This window comes from Phascolarctos cinereus, unplaced genomic scaffold (genome assembly GCF_003287225.1).
Source record: "Phascolarctos cinereus isolate Bilbo 61053 unplaced genomic scaffold, phaCin_HiC Scaffold_4;HRSCAF=312, whole genome shotgun sequence".
NCBI classification, from domain to species: domain Eukaryota; kingdom Metazoa; phylum Chordata; class Mammalia; order Diprotodontia; family Phascolarctidae; genus Phascolarctos; species Phascolarctos cinereus.
The window spans coordinates 300,728,892-300,745,361 of NW_027555847.1; the positions used below are offsets into that span (position 1 = coordinate 300,728,892).

At 37.4% G+C, this 16,470-nt stretch overlaps 1 pseudogene; it reads right to left on the reverse strand.

Annotated features, from left to right (window-relative positions):
• Positions 1–3,332: 3,332 nt before the first annotated feature.
• LOC110222240 (large ribosomal subunit protein uL11 pseudogene) lies at positions 3,333–3,837 on the reverse strand (annotated as a pseudogene).
• Positions 3,838–16,470: the final 12,633 nt, after the last annotated feature.

The following is a 16,470-nucleotide window of genomic DNA, read 5'->3' on the forward strand; positions in this document are numbered from 1 at the left end:
CAGCTAAATAATACCCACTGAAGCATCTTTGTTGCCCCAACCGTTGGAGGAGCCATGGTTGCTTCCAAACCATGATGAGGTTCTTGAGGAGAAATGAAGGGAAAGAGAATAGACATTTATTAAACACCTACAATGTCTCAGGTAATGTGCTAAGCACTTTACAAACATTATCTCACTTGATCCTCATAACAACCCTGCAAGGTAAACGATAGAGTAGAATTAGAGCACTTCCCATACATACTCTTAAAATAGAGGGAATAATCCTTCGGGGGGAAGGGAGTGTATGAACAACTTGGCTAAGGAAATGATCTCATTGCATTTAAGAACATGCCATAAATATCAGGTTCTTCTTAGTGTCCACTTTCAAAATCCTCAAGTAGAAATGCTTACTTTAGACTCGCCACATAATACAATTTTTCCCATGACATGTAAATCACAAATCTTCATTACAACATGACTAATAACTCAAGGAAAAGTCATAGAATCAGCTGGAAGTTGAGAACTGTATACATCTTCCCTTTAGTGTATTAAACATCACACTATAAGTAGCTGAAATGGTTGAGAGCCTTTCAAAAAATTAATATAAAATATTTTGATGTCTTAGTACTGTCTTACGTTGTTTATCCTTCTTATAACAAGGAGATATAACATGACTAATTTAAGCTTGAACATGGGCAAAAATGCTGCATATATATTTGTTCATTGTATTAGGGACTACTTTCACTTGTGAGCATTTGTAGGTATTGTCTCACAATGTACATATTACTAAGAGAATTGTGGCATTGAAGAAAACTACCATTTACCAATGGAATCTTTTTCCACACTTGCATATTTTTCTCTAGACTATAGACAGATCTCTGTGAAAACTGTATGATTCCTTTGGCAGCTACCAACCATTAAACATTTCTGTTGGTTCCTGTTGCCTTCCTTTTTGGAAGGCAAACATGAAATCATTGTAATCAAAAAGCGGTGTCTACTCTATTTTGGTTCGTCTTTTTTACAGTGTTAAATTTAGCAAGCAACATTTTATAAAATGGAATTTTGCTCTCTTTTGTCACAGAATAACCATATATTTTAGATAAAAAGTACACAAATTTAGGAATATTTTGAATTATCCCCAATCAAAAACTTTCATACATTACTGCTATGAAGGACTTCCAAAAGCCAAGCATCCTAGGAACAGACATCTGTTTCTCCCTTAGTGTGAGCACACAAGTACCATTAACACTGATGGGAGCCATACACTCATACATTGAATGGGGAAGTTTAATGGCTCTCCTCAATAAATGATTTACTTAGTCATTCATATCCTGAAATGACCAACTTCCCCTGGTACAAGGGCACATTTGTTTTACAGATTGGTGTGATATGAAATTGCTCGCGACAGCATATCTTTACATTTCTGGAGCATATTTTTAACAGGGTGTTTGTGGTTATGATTGAAGAAATACAGCAAGACCTGGAATTCATAGAACAGAAGACTTAAGAGTCCTGGGTGATACTGCTCTTAAATTACATGTATCAAAATGTCCAAGTGGATGCCTAAACTGAAAATAAATAACAGATTCAAAGCTTAGTTATTTAACACATTTCCAATTAATGATTTAAAAAAAACTGTAACAGCAAGTTGGTGACATAAGGATGATATTAATGTGTCACAAATAAAATTTTAGCTTAATATCTTACAGCTTAATAGATGTTTGTTATAATAGTTCTTTCTATTAGCCACAAAAAATTATATATGTTTTTATACTTGCATTTTTATGAGATTGCATAGCTTATATGCTGACCAGCAGGATAGAATCTGGCAAAAAAAAATAACATGGGCATGACAGTCAGCTTCTTGAGTCTATTCAAACCTCAATTTCTAAGACAAAATTCCCCAAAAGTACAGGACACAATGATACCAGTGATTAATGAGTAAGTAGCATATTTCCAGAAAAATAAAAATTGTGGTTCAGAGTAAGTCAGAAATATTTCCAAATATTACTTTGTGCCAAATTTCCATATACTTTTGTTATCTGTTTACTGTACTATTGAAATGGCCTCCTATTTAATCTCTCTGCATCCAGTCCCTCCCCATTTCAATCTAGCCTCCAAAAAGCTGCCAAAGTGATTTTCCTTGAGCCCAAATCTAACCACGTCACTGCTCAATAAAGTCAAGTGGCTCCCTATGTCTCTAGGATAAAGTAAAAGCTTCTCTAGTAGGCACTTAGAGACCTTCAAAACCCAGTCCCAAACTATCTCCCATATCCCCTTCTTGAATGTTATAAACCAGACAAACTGGTTCTTTCCATTCTTCAAATGCAGCATTTGTCTCCTTCTCTATGCCCCTGAAATGACTATCCCTTATGACTGTAATATACTCCCCCTTATTTCTACCTCATAGAGTCTCTCTCTTTAAAATACAGCTCAATCACCACATACCTTAACTGGTAGTAACATCTCTCATAAACTATTTTGATTTTATCTTGTATTTGATCTCTGGTTCTTTATCCTACCTATGTTTATGCATTGTGTCCCCCAATAGAATGCAACATCCTTGAGAGTGGAGATAATTTCCATTTTTGTATGTATATCCCTAATATGTAGTACAGTGCCTGGAACATAGTAGATGCTTAAAAAATGCTTTTGGAATATGCTATCCATCTCTGGACAGAAAGATGATTAATGCAGGATGTAGAACAATATGCATATTTTTTGGTCATGGCCAATCCAGGGAATTTATTTTCCTTAACTATGTGTATTTATTACAAGTGCACTTTTTCTTTTTTTTCCCCAAAGGAATACAAAAATGTTTATGCATTGTTGACCTTGTACAATTACCTTAGAATGAACACATTCTAGTTGTGCAAAGATCTTGAGCCAAAGGTTATTCCTTTAGAACCTCTCCTCAATTTCTTGATTCCTGAGTCCCACCTATTATTGCCATTAATGGAACTGTCCTGAGTTTGTATTGAGGGGATCATCATCCCCAAAATACCCCACATTCAAGGTTTTTAAGGCAAATGGGTACACTCTTTCTTATTAGTCTGCAAAGATGACAAACTTTGCTCAACAGTGGGGCAAATTTGGCTTGCCCAACCAGTCTTCTCTCAATTTACAATCCCACTGCTAAGCTTGAACAACTTTCCAGCTCTTCAAACACTACCCCTCCTCCTCTCCACTGACTGCAAAGTAGCTAAAAGTTATTGCAGAGTAAGAGGACTAATGAAATTAAGTTAACAGTTATTTCCCAGAATGCATGGTAGCTTCTGAAGGAAAAATTTTCCAGACCAAAAAATGAAGAGCCTCTGTCTGTTGTCAAATGTTAATGTATTGCAATAGTCTCCTTTGTAGCTTTTAACTTGCTAGGCATTCCACAGCACCACTATTGATGTCATTAATGACATCATGAGGATGCCTGCCATCAATGTTGCAGCCCACAGACTGGCTGTTTCAAGTATCTCTTTAAGTTCCATAAAGGTCTCTTGCCAAGGATCAGTGCCTCATCTGTCGAGCAATGTTGACAGTCTCATCGAGAGTGATGTTTCCTTTGTGTTTAAGATTTTTCTGCTTTTTTCTGTCCCAAGAAGATTCTTTAAGGGCTTTGATGATCAAGTCTAAGGAAGAAGGCACAATCTCAATCTGGGCTTGTCTGTTCTGAATGGTAAATTTCACTGTGATCCTTAGCCCTTTCCAGTCACCGGTTGCCTTGGCAATGTCATCACCAACCTTTTTGGGAGACAAACCCAAGGGACCAATTTTAGGGGCCAGAGCTGATGTGTCCCCAACTTCACCACCAGTTCACCTTAAAAACACAACTTTAATTTCATTAGGGTCAAACTTGGGAGGCATGGTGGTGATGAAGATGGAGGCTTGCTCTGGATGCTGCGAGGTGGATCCCAGTGTCAGATGATCCTGGATTCAGCATGACTGAAAGAAGTTGCACCTTCACCACCACAAGCTGGGAGCCAAAAGACAAGTGCACTTTCTCAATGGGGGAAGTAGGAAGAAAACAACATAGATCTTTGTGAATTGAAAAGAATAAAATAAAACCAAAATGATTTTTGTTGATTGGCTGATTGAATAATTTAGGGTCTTACTTGTTCAGGTCTACTACTACTACTAATTGGATGCCTTTAATTTCTCCATAAGGAAGACAGTAAAATGTTTCATATAAACATTAGTAATGTTGAAGTCTGTGGTAGATGTCCCAGAAGTGCATACTTTGTTGTATTGGTGGAAATTGACTAGCATCCCCAGTCTCCACAGTTCCCAGGAATATTCAGAAATATGTATGCTTACATTCTGGAAAGATTTACTAAACCAGAAACACTCATTGATCCAACCATGCAACTGATTATTTGGCCCATTCCCCCAAAGGGATCAAAGAGGAAAAAGATCTATATATGCAAAGATATTTATACCAGCTTTCTGTGTAATGTAAAGAATGGAAGCTAAAGGGATGGACATCAATGAGGAAATGGCCCGAAAAGTTATGGTACATGAACATGATTGGATATTGTTGCATCATAAGAAATGATGAGATAATTGCCGAGAATCCTGGGTAGTTTGAACAGATAGACTAAAGTGAGCAGAAACAGAGGAATATTTTACGTAAGCAGCATTTTAAAGAAAAGTAACTTTGAAAAACTTAATGACTTGCTACCCACCTCCTGACACAGAAAGAATGACCTCAAGATAAAATAAGGCAGACATAACTAATGTGAGATTTTGTGTTACTTTACTATGAATATTTGTCTGTTACAGGAATTTTATTTTTATATCATTATTTTTATTATTATTACCAGCATGAATATTAAATGAGAAAATGGGGAACCAGTGCATTTTAACTGAAAAGAATATGACTGCTTTAGAAAGAGAATAATACCATCTGCATATGCTTGCCCATAGTTACTCATAGACTTTATAAAGCTCCACCTCTCTGTGCTTTGATCTAAAGTAGAAAATAAAGTCAGATGACAATATGGCAATTTAAAAAAAAATCTTCATTATTTCACTGGATTCCTGATCTCATGGTTATTAATGCTAATTTCAGTGCAACTCATTCACCTTCTCATCCTGTATGTAATTTTTGTCCATTACTTCTTATCAGTTCTCCACTGACTATTCTCCTAATACACTGGTGATTTCTTCTAGGTCTTTCACATTCTTTGCATCCAGAGCGGCTCTGAAGCTATCCATATGTTATCTCTCACTCTTGCTAGACAGGTTGTCCCAAAAGCCTTAGTGCAGTTTTAAGTTTCCTTAACTGTAGAAGTATAAATGTTACAAGCTTACAAAAATCATTTGAAAGTTTAATAGTTTAATTTTCTTTTGTGAATCTTGTTTTAGTTTTATTTAGTTTTATGAATTTTTAAATCTTTTAATTTTAATTTTAACAAGATGAAGTACCTTGTCACGCACTGTGTGTGTGTGAAGATTTTTGGATGACATTTTCTCAGACCAGTGGATAGGTAGAGTATTTCTCCTGCTTGGCCATCTGACTGTTCCATCTCCACTATGTGGGTCATGTCGAGACTGTAGTGCATGCATCCAAATCTCCTTCTTTAGATGATCTTAAGGTGAAGATTTTTAAAGCAAGCCTTTCAGTCATTAAGCAGAAGCTAATGAAAGATTTTATAAAGTTTGAAAATTAATCAATTGAGTGATAGCACAGGGTAGCACATGATGGTGTTTATTTTAAAATTTTAATAAGATTCTTGTCAGCATTTAAACATTTAAAGTTAACAATTCAAATTTTTAAAATAAGTTTGTAGCCTTTATGCTTCCAAAATGATTAAATCTTAAAACTACACTAAGACTTTAGGGATACTTTGTGTTACCAACACATTTCCTTTTCTAAACACTATTTTTCCTGGCTGTTATCTTTTATACCATTTCTAGCATGCCAATCACCGATACTCATTTTAAAATTCTATAATATATAGCAGCCTACTTATATACCTTCAAGATTTGCTCTATTTCCTTTGTATCACCTATAATTTTGATTCTTTGCCAATCATGGTATTCAATGACTTGTAATGACAAAGTGTAACTGAGAGAATATTGGTGCTAAATATGTGGTGTGCTTGTATATACATATGTGCATGTGTATGTGTCTATGTGTCTGTGTGTGTTGTATCAGTGAGCAGTTTGAGACTTTTGAAAGCACAACACAATTTTCTAAATGTAACTCAGTCTCCTCTGCTCCTCCTATGCAATTCTGATTGTCCATCTGTGATACCTATCCAAGAAGTAAGCACTAATGGATTATTCATCCAATCGTCTGTTATAATCTATTTTGTTTTCCCTGTCTGAATTTTTAGGACAATCTCTTTAAAGTAATCATAGCCTGAAGTCGTCAGGATCCATAGTATTCTGGATATCTCACCACCCTGAGGGAATTCTTCCATTTGGACTCTGCACAGGCCTTCCTCTATTATAAAGATCATAGACATATTCCCATTTTATGCCTTCCATGATTTTGGCAGAGAATTTTTGAGCAAAGTTATCTCAGTGGCTGCCTTGGTCACAAAATCTTGTATACATTGACATGGGAGACACCTTATCGAATTTTTTCCTACCATCAACAACAAAAAAATCAGTTCATCACTTTATGAAGTCCTCATTATAACTATAAAATTTGGAGGTATTTATGAAGGTAAAATGGCATCATCAATAGTGACATAACTAACTCATTAAATATTCACTTGTTTCGTATGTGTGTGATGCACAAATAACATGTATATAAAATGCATGTATGTATTTGTAATATGTATATGTTTGTATTTATATGTATGTGTTTGTGTGTATTTGTATAGGATACCCAAAAGTCTTTGTGCAGTTTTAACTTTTGGACACCATACATACATACATACATACATACATGTGTATGTATATATGTGTATATATACATACATACATACATATATGTGTATATATGTATATATATATACACATTGCATTCTCATATGTCTGTATAACATACACACACACACATACACATACCTTCACATGCACATATACATAATACTAAATTACCAAACAGTAACTAATCTGCATTAGTAGATGGAGTTTCTTCACTTGGAGTTCCCTATACCAATAAATCACATTTCTAGACATCCCCCTCCCCAAATACTATGATTATGGTGAGAAAATATGGTCATATTTTATTTTTGGTGATTCTACACCTAGGTCCTGATTAGTGCAAATAATGAATCCCATGAACTAGTTGTATTATTTGAACTGATACTGCATATACTGCAGCGGTCTGGAAACAATGACATTTTACATAATTTTAACTTTGAATGGCATGAATTAAAATGTATGTGACCATTTCATGAGATTCGCATTAATCTTAATTGAGACTTTGCTATATTTAAAAGGCTTTATGCTTCATTTACACTTAAAAGTCTAGATAAACAAAAATATATAGAATTTAAGTTTTTCATATTTTCTATATATTATAGAATATATAAACACAGAATGATATTTTGAAAAAATATTCCTGGAACTTTAAGTCACACTACTCTGTGGTTTTTCATATAACTGGCACCATTTCCTCCTGGAAGAAATTGATTAACATTGCCTGTGGTTGCAAAGGAAGTTTTCAGTCACCATTTTAGGTCAAAGGGTTTTTGGGAAGAAAAGAGAGGGGAAAAAAATTCCATTCCCCGGTTGTCACTCTAGGCAATCTAAACAAAGAGACCGAGTAGAAATATCTGAGTAACAGATTGTGAGAATAAGTGCCCAAACAATCACAAATTCTGCATTAGGTAAGCTTAAAGTTGAAGCAGGGATTTCAACCTAGCTCTGACATTGATTGAAATTATCAGCACTTAAGTAAGCATTTGGAGTTGTTTAAAGATGTGCCACTCTAAAAGGAAGCTTCCTCCAAGACAAGAGATCAAGACCAGCTGGTATAGATATGGAGTGGTACATGTTATCCTTGCTAGAGACACAAAGTAAAAGATGTCCCCAACAATCTGTGATAATTCTCAAACCTTGCCCATCCCCCCTCCCCACGCCCAGAGATTGCTTTGACACCTTGCTCATGTGAGAACCATTTCAAAATTTCTGGTGCTCTATTTTATACAAATGCCAGTCAGTAGAAGCACTTTCCATTTCTACTTGATATGGGTCATAAAACTGAAAGGATATGAGGATAGGAAATGAGGAAGTGGAATTGTATCTTTGGTTCAAAAAAGTTTCCAGATCATTCATATACATGTGATAGAATTCCGTTGTCTTCACTATTTCATTTATTTTACTTTGTCAATAAAAAACAGGTCTCCTATCCACCAAAAATATAAGTATTAGTGACATAAACTCAATATTATGTAGAAGAAATGTTTGCAGTATGCCATTTTAGATTGAAAAAGTGAGCATAGAAAGAAATTGTGACCCTTCTCTACTCTCTGATCTCCCACAACCCATACAACCTGTCCCCTACCCAGAGAGCAACCAACAGTCCAGAGAAAAATATTATTTTCCCATTTGTAAGCTTTCAATATAGAAAAATAAAAACACAATTCTGTCCCATCTATAAAATTCCATGCACATCGTCTTTGTACCAGCACTGCCACCCCAAAGTCAATAAAAATATGTATCAAATTTTGACCATAAATACACTGTACTTCCCCTAGTTCTTTCTCTAGAGCATAGAATGTTTAACATTAATCAAACAGATTAGACTCTAGTTTTCCCAGTACATGGGTCACTTCCTGGTAGGAAATTCTGACTTTCATGAAATACATTCAAGCTTTCATGTCACAGAGGCATCATCAAATATTGTAGGAGATACCAAACAGAACCTCTTCGTTTTCTTGCAGAAATTCCATTTTCCAGGACAAATCTATGTAACTTGCCCTTGGAGATCAGTTTCTGCTGGCCCTGAGGACACTAAAGTTTTGACTGCCCTGGGAAAAGCAGTCTACTCTTCCTTCATCCTCAAAGAGGAAGAGAGTAGAAATCCCAAAGGACCAAGAGAGGAGCAAAGACATGTGTCTGGATGAATATACATAGGTATATGAGAATGAGGGAAATGGAATAGAGAATGGAGCAGCTAGAGTGTTATAGAAGCCAGTGGACAGTTTGCTTTGAGCGGTTACTGGAGCTGAAACTCCATAAGCTATCACTTCTGCCTGCTGATAATGGACAGTCTGAAGCTCTTAGAGGCATCTGGGGCAGGCTGATCGCTGCAGAATCTTTCACTCTGAGAGAACTATTGCATATGGTGATGTGTTTCTGCCCCTTCTCCCTTCATCCCTCCAGGACAGCATGGAAAATCCCAAATCTTGCCTGTTTTTTAAAAGCTTATTTACATTTCCATTTAATTAGTTTAATATGAATGATGACTTGAGATAATATGAAAGATCTTAACAATTTCTGATTGGTATACATTTCATTACCACGAATTAGGGAGTCAGAAAAAAAGTGTAGATAGGCATGGCGTGGGAACAGAGACACAGACACAGACAGAACAGAGACAGAGACAGAGCCACAGACAGAACAGGGGGAGAGAGAGAGAGAGAGAGAGAGAGAGAGAGAGAGAGAGAGAGAGAGAGAGAGAGAGAGAGAGAGAGAGAGAAAGAGAGAGAGAGAGAGAGAACTAAGATTTCCCTTAACAAAAGTAGAAGTTATAAGTGTGGTGCCAGGCTTAGTAAATAAAAAAGCAGCCATTTCCCTCCAAGACACCCTCGAGCTATTTAAATTTCCTGAAGAAGGGGTAGAAAGAAACCATTAAGTAAAGGAAAGTCATGCCTTTAGGATGACTGAAGGGTGAATCTAAGAAAAGTGATGACCCCCTCTCCCATGAATGTAGTGGTCACACAGGAGGGGATAAACCAAACACCTTCAAACCCTTATCAAGCTAAATAGAGGAGCAGGGGGTAGTAGTGGCAGTGTGCTAAATATTCTACATATTTCAGTTAGTGAATGATCTTACTCAAAGTGTCTAATTTCTACCAGAGAAGAGTCTACAAAATTAGGAAAAACCTACTTCGATACCAAGTTAAACATGTACAGATTGATTGATTACTTTTATTTTTAATGATATCTTTTTTTTGGGGGGGGTTAGGCAATGGGGTTATGTGACTTGCCCATGGTCACACAGCTAGTAAGTGTTATGTGTGTGAAACCGGATTTGAACTGAGGTCTTCCAGAATCCAGGGCAGGTGCTCTATCCACTGCGCCACCTAGCTGCCCCAGTTTTAGTGATATCTTTTTCATATCAACTTCATTTCTCCCTAATTCCTTAACCAGTAAGCTGTCCCTTGTAATAAAGATTAAAAAAAGAAAGAGAAAAAAAAGGTCAGTAAAACTAAGCCTATACAAACAGTATTTTTAATGCAGTGCTTTAAGATTTACAGTGATTTACTTCCATTATCTCATTTAACACTCACAACATTTCTGTATGTAAATATAGGCATAGATACCACAGTTTACTTGTCCATTCTTCAACTGATAGACACCTATTTTGTTTCTAGTTTTTTACCATAATACTACCAAAAATGCTACTATGAAAATCTTCAATCTTATTGATATACATTGCTAGGAGTATGCATAGAGATGATGTTATTTAAATTTTAACAGAATATAAATATTTATTGTAAAATAGTGTCTGTTCCAAGACATACATGAGAAAAATAACACTCATCTACTGAGTGTGAGTGCTTGGTCCGTTCCTAACCTCCTTCCCTTTGAAGAATGGAATAAAGTCTTGACTTGGGGTTAGCTGGGGAAAACATCATAGTGAAATGAAGCATAGACAATACAGACACACACATGCACACATGCAGAGGATATCTGGCCTAACTCATGCTAGGAATCTAAGAAGCCTAGATTCCAAACCCAGGGCACTAGCTTTAAAGAAGAGAAAGAAAGATATGAGATCAACAGGGGATTCAAGGGAGAATGGAGACTAGGAAAGGGCTACCTTTGCAACTTTCTAAACTGAAGTAGATATGGAACAAGGGCTTGTTCCTGCTCTAGAAGATGCTGCTTTATCCTGAAGACATTGACTCAGCCAGGGCTGAGTCAAAAGGGGAACCCTTTGTCAGGGCTTCCTCCCAAAGCATCTCTCTCTCTGGTGGGGCTCGAGTACAAGGTGGATTTGAGGAAGGAATCCCATCAGAAAAGGTCACAGACATTTTTCCCGCTTTAATGAATGCCCAAGCTGAAGAGGGCAATGAGAAATTAACACCTCATGCAAGCAGCTCCAAGCCATAGAAAAGGAGCAGAATGGCATATGTAACAACAGCTTCAAGATGCGGGATGTTGGTCTGCAGTGGCAGGTAATAGAAACCATCATAGAAGACAGGAAGATCAAAACCAAGCTGACGCCAAGAGCCATTATTCTTTAACAGAGATTCCCTTTTGTATCAAAAAATGCCTGGATGACTTCATTTCCGACAGAAAGAAGGAACATCATCAAATCAAGAACCATTAGATTGTGAACTCTTTGAGGGTGCTGAGCATTTTTGTTGTTGTTTTTGTTTCATTTTTGTTTGTTTTTGTTTGCACCTTTCTTTGTATCTTCATTATTCAGCACAGTAACTCACACAGAGTGGTTGCCTAATAAATGCTTTTTGGTTTAACTTGTTGACCCAATTGACTATTAGATATAATAGCAGGAGAACTTTGGTGCATGAAGAACTCTAACAATATATAGGTGGCCTAGTACCAGATGCTAAGTAAATATATGATGAGGAGAGTGGACAACGTGTTGGCCTGGAGGTGGGGCAAGGCAGAGGGAAGTCTTTGGGGAAAGAGGGATCTGAATCCCTGCTTTTCATGGAAATAACCTTTTACCTGTCTCATCTTCCGCACCTTGTACAGAGAGGAAAACTGAGGCTGATGGTGAAATGGGTCTGAAGAGGGTTAAGAGGCAAAGTTATGGGGTGGGCCGGGGCATGGAGGAGTCAGGGGGAAGTCCTCCCAGATCTGGAGGCTATGTTGAGGCACAGAAACTCAAATACCTTAGCTATACAAATTATTTTAAACATTGTATATGTAGCATATTTCAAAAGCACCAGTCCTCAGACTGGTATGTATATGCCTCAATGTATTGGGGTAGGGGGCTGATCTTGAGTTATTGAAGACTATGCTAAAGTGCAAAAACTAGCATATCCTATCAAGCTAGAAGGTCCTGAGGTAGAGACCCCAGGATGGATATGTCTTTTGTCCCAATACCAGCCTAGCTAAATTCAAAGAGGCTTAATACCAGGCTGGCCAGAGGGTGATGGATTTTTTGGGCACAACAGCTCCTGAAGTTCAACTTAGAGTCTTAAGAGAGGATGTAATCTGTGTTGATGGAGGAAGTATCCACATGGATAAAATAATAGAACCATGAAACAGGGAAAGATAAAATCAATTGTTCAGTAATTCTTGACCACTTACCAAAGGAAAATGCCCAGAACTGCATACCATGAGAAAAGGAAATAGCATTTCCAATTCAAATTTTTGTAATTGTTCTTTATCAGGAAACAAAGACATCAGCAAGAGTAAATCATAACCCGTTAAAATATCATGACCTAATTCATTACAAAGAGATTTTTTGTCCAAAGATTGCAGTAATTCAGTCATCCAACAGAGAGGCAGTTCTAATAAAGACCGGATATACCTTCTATTGCAGATCAACTAGTCAATAAGCTTTTATTGTATAACATGTGCTAAGTGCTGGGGATACAAATACAAAAAAATGAAACAGTCCCTCCCTTCAAGGAGTGTACATTCTAACTGGAAAGACAACATGTGCATAGATAAATAGATACAAAATTAATATAGAAAATAAATATATACTATGGGAGTTTACCCCACTGCAAATAAACACAGAAAGCCTAGACTTCTATCAATCAAAAGAATGAGCTAGGTGTAATGTATAGAATCAATCAATGGTATATGCTAACTGTTTTTTTAGGACTGGTTGAAGAGTCAGTCATGCTCTATAGGACTTTGATTAAAAACAACATTCTAGGTAAGAATGTGGTTTTGGGTGAAGGGGAGGGGGCTTAGTAGTAGAGAAACTTAAGCCAAGCCTATGAGAGAAGGAGAAGAGGGCCTCTGTCAGATCCCTTTTCCCAAAGTAAGACCTTGTGAACTTCAAAAGGTTAGAACACTTGGGTCTTCCCAGCTACAATGGTAAGAGCCTCCTTAGAGCAGTAGTGGTTGACAGGAGCATCCATATCGGAATCTGAGAGCCATATTGAAGACGAACTAGAAGTCTTGAGGAAAAGCAGCTCCCAAACTCTACAAGGAGCCCAGAATAAAAGTATACCATACCTAAGGTAAGTGCATGAGTACTCCACAGAGGGGAAGAAAAGATTTCCAGCAATCAGGAGTGATGAATTGCCTCTGTGAAATGTACTCTCTAAGTTTGAGCCAACTTTGCTGTAGACTCTATATGGACTTGTGGAACAGTGTGCCTTCAGTTTGGGGGAATGTTTTGTACTAATATTATCCCACTTTATTAAACATCTGTTTCTAAGGGCTAGTTAAGTTTGGCTGGCTAATTGATATCAAATAATAATCAACGAAGAGCACACCAATAATAGTAGAGAAATCTCCACAACCAAGCCTTCTGGGTTACCCCTGAAGGGAGATGTAATAGCTACCCTCTGAGGACTAGTGCAAGTAGGAGTTTAGAGAGTGAGCCCAGAACCTGTGTCACACAAATAAATAACTAGCATTTACACATCCTTCTAAAGTTTGCAAAACGCTTTACATGTTATATCATTTAATCCTCACAAGAGCTCTGTGAGGTAGGTGCTATTAATTATCCCTATTTTATAGATGAGAAAACTGAGGTTGAGAAAGGTTGAGTGTCTTCACCCAGTAAGTGACTGAGGTAGAATTTGAACTCAGGTCTTCCAGACCCTTCAGCCTAGCTAACTACATTTAAATACAAGGTAGTTAGAAGGGAGGGTACCAGTAGTTGGGAAGATCAGGCAAGGCTTCATATAGTAGAAAGAAATGCTTGTGTAGAGTCTTGAAGAAAAAGAGGGATTCTGTGATGTGGAGGTAAGGAGGGAGTGCATTTCAAGCACAGGAGAAGACAAAATAATACTAAATTACTCTCACATTCCACCTACCCCTTAGAGATTTTAGGTGGAGGACAAAATACGTGGTTTCAAGGTATAGGGCATAGGACCAGGGCACTCAGTTTTCCAATTTTGGCCAACGGGGTACATACTTTGCATCTCAAATGTAAATGGAATAAGGCAGCTAGATTGTAGAGGATAGTGCATTGGGCCTGGAGTCAGGAAAAATCATCTTCCTGAGTTCATATCTATCCTCAGACACTTCCTATCTGTGTGACTCTGGGTGAACCACTTAACCCTGTTTACCTCAGTTTCCCCATCTGCAAAATGAACTAGAGAAGGAAATGGCCAACAACTCCAACATATTTGCCAAGAAAACCCCAAATGGGGTCATGAAGAGTCAGACACAACTGAAAAGCTGAAACAAGTGAATGGAAGAATAGAGCAATGAATGACCACCCGTCTATTCAAATATTTTTTTAAATGCTTTTATAAAATCTTTCTCCTTCTAGCCCAGCTCTAAAGTCATTATCTAAGGCACATTGTACATTAGGACACAGAAAATGACGTATTTTGAGAATGGTGGCTTTGTAGTAGCCTTCAGGGAACTTTTATGAGAAAGAAAGGGGAATGTATGTGAAGACTGGGATCACACCTGCCCTTAGTGCACAGGCCCTGCTGTGGGTTGCTCTTTGAACAGAATTGCTGCTTAGGCTTCAAACCACTGCTGTGACCTGGAGAGGTGACCAGAACAAGCAAGATTCTTTGGTTCAGAAACCATAATGTAGAAATAATACCATTTAAAGGTATAAAATTTAGAAGAGGTTATAACTTTTCGGGGGGGGGGGGGAAGGAGGAAATAGTTAGTAGGCCTATTTAAAAAAACCAAAATATTTAGATATGGTCAAATATCTTACATTCCTTAATTCATTTGGATTGGCTTAGGAGAAATAAAATATGTTTTATATATAATCTCAGAGATTTTTCACAATTAGAAAACATTATTTTTTATCCCATTCATTTATGATTATGTATCCCTGGTAGTTAGTTGCCTTTTCAGGGTGAAATGACAGGTTTTTCCTGGATGTCTGGAATAGAAAAGGAGATGGGTGAGGGGGGAATATATCAGCTACATGAAACGTACTGAGCCTTGTGAACAGCGGGTGACTGATGTGAAAAAAGCCAAATGGACTCAAGAGAGAAAAGGCAGGCCCCATTGCAATGAACATAAACTGCATACCTAGCAGGTCACTCACCTGATGGACAAGCAGGGAGAGGGGGACCTGTTAAAAGAAAAACCACAAAACAAGGGAAGAAAGTGGTTCCAAGAGCTTAAGGCTGAATTGGAAAAAAAAAACCTCAGGTTTTAATTCTAGAACTGTAAAATGTTTAAAATGATTTTTCATATTCACATCCTCAGGAAATATTTTTCATAGTATAATGTGCCACAATTCAGTAATATTTTGGAGAAATCTTTTTTCCCCCTTTTTCTCCTGAAGTTGAGAAAACATCAAATTAGAAAAGTCTATCAAAACACAACAACAACAACCCAAAAATATCCTTACTTTAACTTTTCAGCCCTTGCTATTGGGTGAGGGCTATTCCCTGAATGGGATGGTCATTATTTGGCTCTAAGGGAGGCAGAATAGACATCTGTAGCCTCTTCTCCTCCCACCCTTCTACAATGGAGATTTTAAATCCTACCAGGAGGGGAAGGAGGAAGAAGAGCTACTCTGCTGTCTTCAGAGAGGAGTATTGACTAGAATTAAATCTATCTGCTCCCTTAAATATTATCAGTCTAGGGAAGGCGATCAGATTCAAGCTAATTTCTGATTGCTGTTTCATTATTGGAGATAGGTTGGCAAAGACGGTCCCAAGCTCTCTATATATGTAAGGCCTAACCCCTTTCCCACCAAATATCAATTCCACAATAAATACACACAGCACTTAGTAAAAAAAAAAATCCATTTATCCAATTTAATAGCAAAGCAGAAATCAGAGAAGATACACATAGTGGGGTGTGTGTGTGTGTGTGTGTGTGTGTGTGTGTGTGTGTGTGTGTGTATCAGACAATACAGAAGGAGCTCTCCCATTGGGAGTGAGGTAACTCAACTCAACAAAAAAAAAAAGGGTCCTACATCTCATCCAAGGGAAAGTTCCCAAAGTCTTTAATATAGGAAGCAGAGAATAAGGGACGTGATGGAAACCAGCTCCTATCATGTCTTCCCAGAGTCTTTCTTTCAGAAGCCTGAAGTAGGATTGGCCTCATCCATCTTCTCTCTTGAATCTGGAAGCTGGAAGTGCCCAAAATGACTCAAGGTTGAAGAGCACTCAAAATGACTCAATGAGAACTGAAGAGGTCTAATCTCTCCCACTCTGCTTACTCTACGCTACCCTTGACACAGGTAGGCGACATTGATCCCCACCAATAAAGAGAAATTCCTAT